Here is a 12,039-nt window from a genome sequence, read left to right as displayed (position 1 = left end):
TACATTTGTAATGAATGTATTGGCTATAGTGCTGTTCCCAGAGTGCTGTATCAAGGCACCTCAGTGTGGGAAGCAAAAAGTGTGGCAAAAAAACGCTGCACAATGAGAAGAGATGACCGGACCCTGAGGAAGATTGTGGAGAAGGACCGATTCCAGACCTTGGGGGACCTGCGGAAGCAGTGGGCTGAGTCTGGAGGAGAAACATCCAGAGCCACCGTGCACAGGCGTGTGCAGGAAATGGGCTACAGGTTATGGGTTACAGGTATGGGCTACTATTCCAGGTCAAGCCACTTTGGGGCTACAGAGAAGCAGCACTGGGCTGTTGTTCAGTGGTCCAAAGTACTTTTTTCAGATGAAAGCAAATTTTGCATGTCATTCGGAAATCAAGGTGCCAGAGTCTGGAGGAAGACTGGGGAGAAGGAAGTGCCAAAATGCCTGAAGTCCAGTGTCAAGTACCCACAGTCAGTGATGGTCTGGGGTGCCATGTCAGCTGCTGGTGTTGGTCCACTGTGTTTTATCAAGGGCAGGGTCAATGCAGCTAGCTATAAGGAGATTTTGGAGCACTTCATGCTTCCATCTGCTGAAAAGCTTTATGGAGATGATTTGGTTTTTCAGCACGACCTGGTACCACTGGTAAATGGTTTACTGACCATGGTATTACTGTGCTCAATTGGCCTGCCAACTCTTCTGACCTGAACCCCATAGAGAATCTGTGGGATATTGTGAAGAGAAAGTTGAGAGACGCAAGACTCAACACTCTGGATGAGCTTAAGGCCGCTATCGAAGCATCTTGGGCCTCCATAACACCTCAGCAGTGCCACAGGCTGATTTACTCCATGCCACGCCGCATTGAAGCAGTCATTTCTGCAAAAGGATTCCCGACCAAGTATTGAGTGCATAACTGAACATAATTATTTGAAGGTTGACTTTTTTTGTATTAAAAACACTTTTCTTTTATTGGTCGGATGAAATATGCAAAAAAAAAATTGATGGGTTTTCATGAGCTGTATGCCAAAATCATGAGTATTAAAACAATAAAAGACCTGAAATTTTTCAGTTGGTTTGCAATGAATTGAAATATATATATATATACAGGTCCTTCTGAAAAAATGGTGTGATTTTTATGTGATAAAAGTTTGTTATTTTCCATAATGTAATGATAAAAATTAAACTTTCATTTTTTGGGAAGAACGAATTTGCAATCGAATTTTTCTTTGGATTAGGTACCAATTCAATTATTATCACAATAATTGAATTGAAATAACAAAAAAGCGTAGCTTACCAGAAATTGTACCATGTTGTCACTAAACCTAATAAAATTCAGTTGTTACTAAAATGTTAGTGACAATCCCAAAACACTTATTGTGATGCAATTATTATTATTTATTTTTTACATTTGATTTAGCTAAGCAGTCCTATTAAATCCAACTCCTCTCAGATATCACAGCAATGAAACCAGGTTACAACTGGGGAAATAACAAATACAATAGGATTAAGTAGTCTAAACATAACTGGTGTGTGCATGTGATAAATCTTTCTGATTTTATATTTGTTATATAGGCTACTTATTAGCTACATGGCCCTACAGTGTAATGTAATACAATGTGGACTATAATTATACGTTTTTAATTATAATAAGAACTTGAGTATTGTCCACTGTTGTATATTTGTAGTCCACTGCATCTTGGACACAATTATTGTACTTTTTTAATATTTTCATTTTGCTTTTTATACTGCTGTGTTTTGTTTGAACATGGGCTTATTCCTTTGTAGTGTGTAAGGGCATGATTAAACAATAAGTACTGTAGTTTAAAAGTGGTTTCGTGTTTTTTTTGTAAAGGAAAATTAACATATAGTGATTTCCATGTACCTTCTACCCCTGCCACCCTGCCAAGACCTCTTGCCACCCCTTTGTTCTCCCAGCACAGTGGTAACAAGGCATGATACAGCCATGCTCTCATTTTGTTTACGCCAAATTCTGACTCTACCATCTGAATGTCTCAACAGAAATTGACTCATCAGACCAGTAAACATTTTTCCAGTCTTCAACTTCAGTTTGAAGTTCAAGAGATTGTCTTGACCAGGACCACACCACTAAATGCATTGAAGCAACTGCCATGTGATTGGTTCATTAGATAATTGCATTAATGAGAAATTGAACAGGTGTCCCTAATAATCTTTTAGGTGAGTGTACACAGTGCAAAATGGCTACAAATTTAAAATCAGTGCAAGATTTAATTAAATTCTCAGGAGTCAGAATTAGTCTAAAAATGCAGGTTAAACTCACAGCATATGCAGTGATGGAGTGTGCAGCATTTTGAACATAACCACTCTAATAGGCCAATCATGAGCTGCTCACTTTGCTTGACTATTTATTTTGGTTTTGAATTGTTTCATTCAAATGCACATATAGATGCAGAATTTCAACAACAACAACAAAAAAATTGCAAAGCCTCATTCACTTCCATATTCGGGTACCCGACCCGTCCGAAAGTGAAAGTCAAGCAATTGCTTGGGGCCCCGAGCTGGCCTGGGGCCTCAAGACAATGACAGGTTAAGAATAAAATGCAACGACAAACTGCTTGAGCGCCCCTTGGATAGTCAATGCAGTAAAGTGCAATGACACTGTTATCGGAATCCCCCTCAAGGGGGCCCTCTCAGTCGTCACTGAAAGCAGCCACCCAACCACGCGATCTCTGCTGCCGGCAAATACAAAACCTCCTCGGCAATCATGAAGCGGAATTATGCTTTAGGAAGCCAGAAAAGAAAAAAGAGAAAAGACCCTTTTTTAGGTCAGAGCAACTGCCCCTCAAAAATCCTGTGCACATCCCTGATAAAACAAACACATTAGTCTGACAGTTTGAACAATGCAGCCGTATTGTAAAAAGATTTGGATGTCATTGTTCATGTATAAGGCTGTAACTGTAAAGTCTGCCGGGGGAGGATGCAGATACAAGTGCTGATGGACCCCAATAACAGACAAATATTTTGCAGGTACCTTGATTACCTTTTGAGTAATCAACCAAAAGACTTGACACATAGCCTAGAAATCTAGACATACCCTAGCGGCAGCAAATCTCATTTGCCGCGAGTGCAGTCTAGCAACTCTCAATAGACTGAGCTGGAAAAACCAAACTCTGGTCGGGCCAATCACATCGTGTATATAGTTAGTGGGCGGGCTTAACAATTTGACGGCAGAGTTGCGTGCTACTTGTAAACAAAGAAGCTGGCGAATGGTGGTCTTTTGAATCGACTTTAGCTCTGGTAGACTTGGAGTTAAGTTTTTCTTGGAGAAAAGAAAAAAGAGTGGCACTGAAATCATTCTTAAGAAGGGAAGATGTGTTCGGAGTTTTGTTGACCGGATACCGTGAAAGTTTAATCTATCAACTAGCTCCTCTTCATGTTGCTCTGGTTGGTTGTATCGCTATCCAATTACGTGAAGAGAGAATTTGAAAGATAGCCGTTTATCCCGCCCCTCAAATTGAGCCCTGTCAATGGTGAGTTCCCAGACCAAACATCTTGGTGTTGGTCTGGCTTGCCAGGCTTCATAAACATGGAAAGCCCTATATATTACCCTATATACACGCTTATAACATCACAAAGGTCATCCAAAGAAGTCCCCGATCAAATCACACCAATTATACTAAAATATTAGCAGATCTTTAAAGTCATTGGAAAATCTGAGCATTGATGAAATAAGCTACATTCACACTGGGCTTTGATTTTGAAAACTGTTTGGCAAATTGCTGGAAAGCCTTCAGTGTGAGTACAAGCTGGAAGCAAAATGCCAGGAAATTGATTCTGACATTAGACACTAGTAACATTACCAAGAAAGAGTGTCTGTGTGTCGTAGTCAGATAAGTTCCCTTTGAGAAGCCATCACTCTTTCAATTTCTGTAAAAAAAAAATTACATCTCATAAAGCAGCTTGGTCGTATCTATGTACAAAACAACTATTCAATTAATTAAAATACAAAGACAAACTGTTCTTTATATTCCACAAAAAACACTGTCATAACACATTATTAATAACAAATTTGCTGGCTAACACCATAAAGAATAGCATCATGATACACTAGATGTGATCTGCCTTAAACATCAGCTGGATGATTCAGTCTTTCTGACTCCTCAGTGACTCTTCTGTTTATGTTTTATATTTCACTTTAATGTAAACTCTGTAATGAGGCACATATTGGGACTTTTAAAATGAAATGTATAAGCAACATAAACATCATAAACATCTGTTTGTCTTTATGCACATGTTCTTGGTCCATGAAGATTTGAGGTAATTTGCTCAGATATAGCTAATGATATTCATCAGTCAGTAACTGATGATAGCCCTGCAGTAAAAACATCCAAAATGCTTGTGTAGTTTGTCCCTTTGCAAGTTGTGCCCTGGTTGGGCTTTGTTGAGTGCACTCTTCCTTCAGTTACAACTGTGTTTTCAATCAGCATTTCTGAAAGTGAAGTTGTTTGGGTTGTTTAATAAACAGTCCATTTTGAGCCGTACACACAGTGTGCTGGACATCTGGATGAGAAACCGAGAGAGAGCTGTCTTCACGATTCGCCCTTTTCATCTTCATAACTTCAGCGCATCAAGCACAGGGCTTGTGTTTTACGCTTGCTTTCACACAAATCATAATATTTACATTATGCTCGTACAATTATAGTTTTTGTCATGTTTTGTTTTTTTGGATGCCCTTTTATGGTGATGTAAAAAATACACCTGCAAATTGCCTCTGTTGCGTTCAACCCACATGCACAATTAAAACAATATTTACTTCATCAAAGGTGCTTTATGTAAGAAAACAAAACAGAGTGAGGGATGTGAAGTTGGTTTGCAGTATTCACAGGTTTAGATGATGATATAAAATATATAAATAGCTATAAACATGAGCATTGCAATAGATAAGATCTCCTGCAGTGCTTATTAGACCACTGTTGATGCATGTTAAACGCTGTTTTATCAAATCTTTTGCTACACCAGAGATTATCTATAGGTGTTTCAGTTTGGTTATAGTAGAAATAACAACTCTGGAAATGTGACCATAAGGGGTAGTGTGTATCCAAGACAACAAAGCCCAAATAAATAAGGGGAGAGCAGTCAGTGAACATTTTGGATAATGTTCTGATCTTTTCAAGTTCAAACAGGCTGCAGGTTCAGACTTTGCCCCTCCTAGAAACTCACAGAAAGGAAAAGGACCTAAAAGACACTCTTTTGTGACGTCTGTAGTGTTTTGTGTTGAATGTCCTAACGACGTGTCTATTTTACTTTTCATTCTCGTAGGCTATTTTTTTATGAACAATTTTGACATGATCGTCATGACCTAGAGGATTAAAGGCGTAATCCTGCTGTCTGTACAGTCATTATTCATATTCCTCTGCTAGACAGCAGAATGACACCTCTGTGGAGTAAAAGTCAATAGTGAGAGTAATGGTTGTAGAAATTATTTAATGGGTGCTGTATTAACAGATATCATGGATCTTGGAGTGTGGAGGGATGGTCAAGAGCTTGTTTTGCTTTGTGCAGATGAGGACTAGGGGTTGTTGGGCCGTACGCGTTACATGTAGGCGTCATGTTTATACAGATTGCGCTCACGGAAAGTCTGCGATTTCTCAGAAAAGTTCTCTGGAAAGTTGAGGTTCCCTAAGTGCCTTGAACCCACTACTATAAATTGTTTGTTCAAAAAGGCATGGCGTAGGTGAATAAAAGTCACCAATTACGTATCTTTTTCAATTATTGTTTAAAGGAAATGACAGCAATGAGCAATGCAAGCTTGTATTTACAACACTGGTTTGTAACATGAATCGGCAAGGGATGTTGTTGTTTTTCTGCACCATTAGGTTTTTGAGTAATAGTGCCCGTAATAAAGGAAACCATGTCTTATGATAAATAGCCAATACTACAGTAAGATTCCTAAAATGCCTTTATGACTTACAAGTAAATTGTTAGCAGGGAGCTGAACTTGCATTATTTATACTCATATTGCGTTTTAAAGGGTTTAAAATGTCACTTTTTATTGGAATTATAATATAAAAATTGTGCACTGTTTTGTAGTTTTTTTTGTTAAAGGGGTCATTAACTGGCCTTTTATTTTTTTAAACAGTTGTCTGAGGGCAACTTATGACGTTCGTGTGGTTTTTACATTCAAAAACATCATAGTAAATAAATAACTGGTTTTGAGGCTCTCTCCATAAACGCTCAGTTTTGATGGGCGTGCCGCACTGGAGACTTGGAAGAAAACGCCCACGGCTAGGATTGGATAATATATTAATGAGCTTCTGCTTCCCTGTCAGTTCACATGAGGGATTGTTTTGAAAGCGGCAACCAGAATGATTCGCTCACAGGGCTCTCAAAACGTCTTCATCAAACAAACACAATGATTTATCGCTCATCCACCTGCAATTGATTGGAATGTTATTTTTTTATTACTTGACCCACCCGATTGGTGGATATAACCACACACACTGCGCACGCACCCTTCAAATATCAAGTCAAGAGACTGAACAATGCACATCAAGAAAGGAATGTTATGTTACTATTTAAGAAACTTGTCAACGAGCTTCTGTTTTGGTAGCCCGTCTGGAAAACACATAGCCCCGGGACGTCAGGCTTTGCGAGCCCTGGTCTATACGAGTCTAAACCCGAATCGCAGTGTACCAACAACACCACAAATAAAGGTTTCTTCAGCCTCTTCCTGGTTTGTTTTCAATCCTCAAATAAAGATTTAAACGGTTATGAATCAGCGGATTGATTCATGATTTGGATTGCCATTGTCATGTGATTTCAGCAGTCTGGCATTTTGACATGCGATCCAAATCATGAATCAATCTGCTGATTCATGACTGTTTGAATCTTTATTTGAGGATTGAAAACAAACCAAGAAGAGAAGACAATGCTGAATAAAGTCATAGTTTTTGACCAATATGTATTTTCGATGATTCAAGAGATTCTAATTAACTAACTGATGTCACAGATGGACTACTTTTCATTACCTTTCTGGACATGGACAGTATATGTATGCATCATGTTAGACACATACACATAATCAATACAACCTGTAACAATGCATTTCTGTCACATAAAAAAACATGTTTTACTCACATAAGTTTTGCACCATTCCTGTCGCATATCTAATTTTTTTTAACTAATATTTTTTTGATGGTCTTTTTTTTGTATCCTATATTTTAGAAATCATCATAAATTATGGTATCAGTCGAAAGATTAACTTAAAATTCATCCTGTGAAATCGGACATTGCGTTACCATGGAAACGGTACTCAAATTTCTTCTAGCAGGCTCCTCCCCTAGTGGGCGGTGTCATGTTTCATATTACAAAGTGTATTTTAACTACTTTATAATCAAAATCTTTTCTAATCTTGACAAAACACATATTGAAAAATCAGTCTCAAGGTTCCATATTTTAGTTACCTGTTTTGTGATGTGGTATTTGGACAGAAATTTACATGAAAATGCATAAAAAAATACAATCAATGTAATTTGGATAACACCCGATTCCTATTTTTGCTACAGCTCCTAAAAAAATCTTATGGGAACTTACATTTTTGTGATATCAACTTAAAATTGAGAACAAAACTTGGTCATATGGCTTTGATTTTATTGTAATTTTAGAGTAAATTGTTTGTGTAAAATATAATTTTAAATAAAATAATAAATATTTAGTACAGTATTTTTCATTTAAAGTTAATTTAGTGACAGTTAAGGGGTTAATCTCAATATGTCTGCAAATCTAGTCTCGACCTCTGTCTTTTTTGAAGCGAACAAACATGCAATGTCTTACGCACATAAGCTGGAACTTTATTAAAAATGTATGATGTACGATGAATAATGGCTCAAGGGAAAGTTGATTTCTCAATTCATCACCCCTTTAAAGTTAATTGAATGTTTTTTTATTTAATATTTTTTTTATTTTTAGGGGATTTTATGCTGCTATTATCCATTTATTTACTTTTTTAGCTTGGATTTAAAAATTAAATTTCTAACTTAAACTCAAATATTGAATGCTTTGGATCGCAGACTGAGGTTTGGTCTCTTTATAAAGAACTTTATAAAGAAAATTAACTTAAACTAAATTTATACAATTTTACATTTATATAACAATAAATGTAGAATTAAAAACAACCATTTTAAAGTTAATTTTTCACACTATTTTTTTTTATTGCACAATTTTTTAATTTGAATTATATATTTTTCTTGAATTATTTATTATATAAGTTTTCTTTACAACTATGAGAAAATCAAATCTATAAATCTAAAGAAGTTGTGTTCCAAATTTGAGCTTGATATCTAAAATAAAAAAATAAAAAAATTATATATATATATATATATATATATATATATATATATATATATATATATATATATATATATATATATATATATTTGAGAGATTTTGTTTGGGCTCCATACCAAAAATTTCCACTTGATTACATTTGCTTCCCATTCATTTCAGTTTTGACTGGGAGGAGCTAAGTGTGACAGATATTCCAGGTCGATTTAACCTTCTTGAATCGTGTGTGTGTGTGTGTGTGTGTGTGTGTGTGTGTGTGTGTGTGTGTGTGTGTGTGTGTGTGTGTGAGCCTGTTTATGTGGTTTATGAGGACACAAATTTGTATAACTACATGGGTATTACACTGGTCTTACACTATAAATGTGGTTTATGAGGACATATCAAATGTCCTCATAATTCAAATGGCCTTAAAAACATACTAAATGATGTTTTTTTGAGAAAGTAAAAATGCAGAATGTTTCCTGTGATGGGTAGGTTTAGGGGCAGGGGCAGTGTAAGGGGATAGAAAATACGGTTTGTACAGTATAAAAACCATTACGCCTATGGAGAGTCCCTGTAAACCACATAGACCAACGTGTGTGTGTGTGTGTGTGTGTGTGTGTGTGTGTGTGTGTGTGTGTGTGTGTGTGTGTGTGTGTGTGTGTGTGTGTGTGTGTGTGTGTGTGTGTGTGTGTGTGTGTCTGTTGGTAATCCCTAAGTTATGGGGACAAAATGTCCCCACAAAGATGGCAATATCCAAAATTCTTGTCCTTGTGGGGACATTTTTTGGTCCCCATGAGGAAAACCTCTTATAAATCATACAGAAGGAGTTTTTTTAAGAAAGTAAAACTGCAGAATGTTTCTTGTGATGGGTAGGTTTAGGGGCAGGGACAGTGTAGGGGGATAAAACATACGGTTTGTACAGTATAAAATCCATGACGCCTATGGAAAGTCCCCATAAAACCTGCAAACACTACGTGTGTGTTTGTGTGTGCATGCATGCCCATGTGTTCACATATAGCATGTGACAAGACCTTGACCAAGTTTCATACCATTCCGTTGAAGTGTAATTTTTCATTCAAAAAATTACGAAGAGCCCCAGAGGTTTAAACTTATATTGGCTTCAATAGTATCAATAGTTCAACTCTGTTATGCTGTTTTCACCCTTGAAAAAATAATACATTCAATTTTTTATTTTTTTAGTTTAAACAATTGTCATTATCGTTACACCTAAATTGACCTAATCAAGATAGTTCAATCAATAGTTCAACTCTGTTATGGGAAAATTGATTGTGCTTTTTTGTAAACAGGGAAAAAATGTTTGCATAAAAAATATCAATGATTTAATGTGGTGCAGTGGAATGGAATGAAGTGCTTTTTGATATACCTTTCAGTTAGTGACGCCCTGTTTGACTCAGCAAGTGGAGTCTATCTATATATTCACTGAGACTGATCCCGATGGGTGAGCTCTCGCTGTGTTCACACATGCTCTGCATGCACTGGAACTCCGGGCTGCAGCGGCTTGCTCCAGTCTATTGAAGCCCACACATTCCTCTTACTCCAAGATCACTCAACTGTATCCTTAACTGTAACCGTATCTGTGACGCATAAGCTTTTGTACAGGAGGAAGGAGTCCTGGATTTCCTCCATCCACCCGACCCCACCCACTTCAAGGAGATTCTCAGGATGACTGCATCTACCTGAAGGGGCAAGTTTCATTCAACACCCACTGGGTGAAACTGAAAGGTTCGAATTAAACAGAACCAATGACTGACTTTGAAGTGTTACCTGTTTGACGTGACGAGCCAGTGCTTGTGCTAGAGGAAATGGCTCAGGACTTGATTTGTAAGGGTAGCATTTAGAGTTACCACTGTAAATTAAACATTCTTACCACAATCTCGGATCTGATTTTAAACAACAATGCTAAAATATCTTTAAAACAAGAAACATATCCTATAGAAAAATATCCTTAAAACAGGAGAAATTCAACTGAAAAGCAAAAGTGCCTGTGCTACTTATTGCTTTTAGAGAATGTATCTTTAGTTAGGTTTATGTCATTAAGCATTTATTTAAACATTAACATTCAAACATTTCATCATGCAAATATTTTAATAAGAAATGCACCAATAACAAAAATAAATATACTTTATTATAAATAAATAAAAAGTAAAAATGCTTATTTGTGAATAAATACACATTGATTATGGGCTGATATTACAATTTTGTTTAATGTATTATATCAGTGTGTATTGGATTTTTAATTATTAAGACTAATTTTCATTGTTCATACATGCAGATTACCTTCACCGTCATCTAATGCTCACTTAAAGGCAATCTTTAAAAACGAATAATTTAATAACGCTGTTAAATGTAATCTTTAACAAATCTCCAAATCAACATCTATTTCCATATTGTATATGTTGTAATGGCTAAATTCACTTGTAGTTTTATAAACTAACATGTAACTTTATTTTACATTCACTAATGTTTTATTATTAATAAAATAAAATAAAAATTATAAGCCATAATATAAAAATAATTATAGTCCAGGGCCCGTATTCATAGAGATTCTAAGAGTCCTCTCAGAAAACTCCTAACGTAGCTTAAAAACTTTTACGTAGGAGTCTTAGCTTAAGAGCTATTCAGGACCGATCTGAGAGCAACTCTGAGCAAGGAAAATACTAAAACTTTTATCTTGGTGAAGAGGCGGGGCTGACCCCGTTGCTACGTATGACACAGTCTTTTGAAGACTGTGATTGGTTGGTTTTCCAAAAAGGGGAAAAAAGGAGCGCTTTTAAGTATAGGGTCTATTCTAAGCGCAAATTGTTCTATTTTACCGTTCTCTCTCTCATATACACACACATATTATATATATGTATATAAATCCTTTTATTATTTACCATGCTGTTAATTTAATATAAAATATTTGATTGGCTTAGAATTATAAACATTGTTCCACTCTTTCCGATTGCTGGCATGTCTATGTAATTGTTTGTGTGATCACTCTGCTTACAGAAGGTTGTGACAGACCTAAATCATCACTGCGGCATTGTTGCATTTTCCCAGCTGCCAAATATCGTAATGTAGCGATTACTTTCATTTCTGGCGCTATGGCATTCCTGCGCTGTGTCGGAGATGTTAGCATGGCTCTAATAAGATCCGTCACAAACATGATCTAATCTATAGCCTTATTAACTCACTGTCATCCATTGTCTGCAACATATTTCTTCTCCCTCTTTGTTTTTCTGCCATTTTCTCCGCTGCTAAAGAAACTCTTAAGCGTCTTAAAAAGTCCTCGTCCGTGCTCCTAAGAAATTTTACCTTAAGACCTCTTTTAAGGGTTAAGATGCTTTCTGAATTACTTTTTTCTTTGCTAGGATTTTTTGTTAATTTTAAGAGTAAACGCCCACATTTCTAAGAAATTTCTAGAATGTCACTAGGAGCTACTCTTTGCATTAAGATTCTTTATGAATACGGGCCCAGAATGTAAATATTGGTGCATCTCTAAGAATAGATGTTATCCTGTATGGAAACTATAGAAAAAATATATATTTTATTTTATTATTTTAGGTGCAGTATCACATCATTTTACTACTTTCAAAGGCATATTTCATGAATTATTATTCACACACTTGTGTGTCAGCAACCAGAGTTCAATAATTAGGCATATTTTTGTTTTAAACCATAGAATTTTATATTTAGGATTTGTTTAGGAGAGCAACATGAGCAGTACATGTCTTATTTTAAATA

At 36.2% G+C, this 12,039-nt stretch overlaps 1 protein-coding gene across 6 annotated transcripts in view; it reads left to right on the top strand.

Annotated features, from left to right (window-relative positions):
- The window catches only part of nrg1 (neuregulin 1), a 96,973-nt gene that overhangs the window by 29,704 nt on the left and 55,230 nt on the right, over nucleotides 1-12,039 (top strand). The window lies entirely within an intron of this gene.

This window comes from Pseudorasbora parva, chromosome 23 (genome assembly GCF_024679245.1).
Source record: "Pseudorasbora parva isolate DD20220531a chromosome 23, ASM2467924v1, whole genome shotgun sequence".
In the NCBI taxonomy this organism is placed as follows: Eukaryota; Metazoa; Chordata; class Actinopteri; order Cypriniformes; family Gobionidae; genus Pseudorasbora; species Pseudorasbora parva.
Note: the sequence above shows the minus strand (reverse complement) of the source record. Positions and strands in the feature narration are given on the sequence as shown.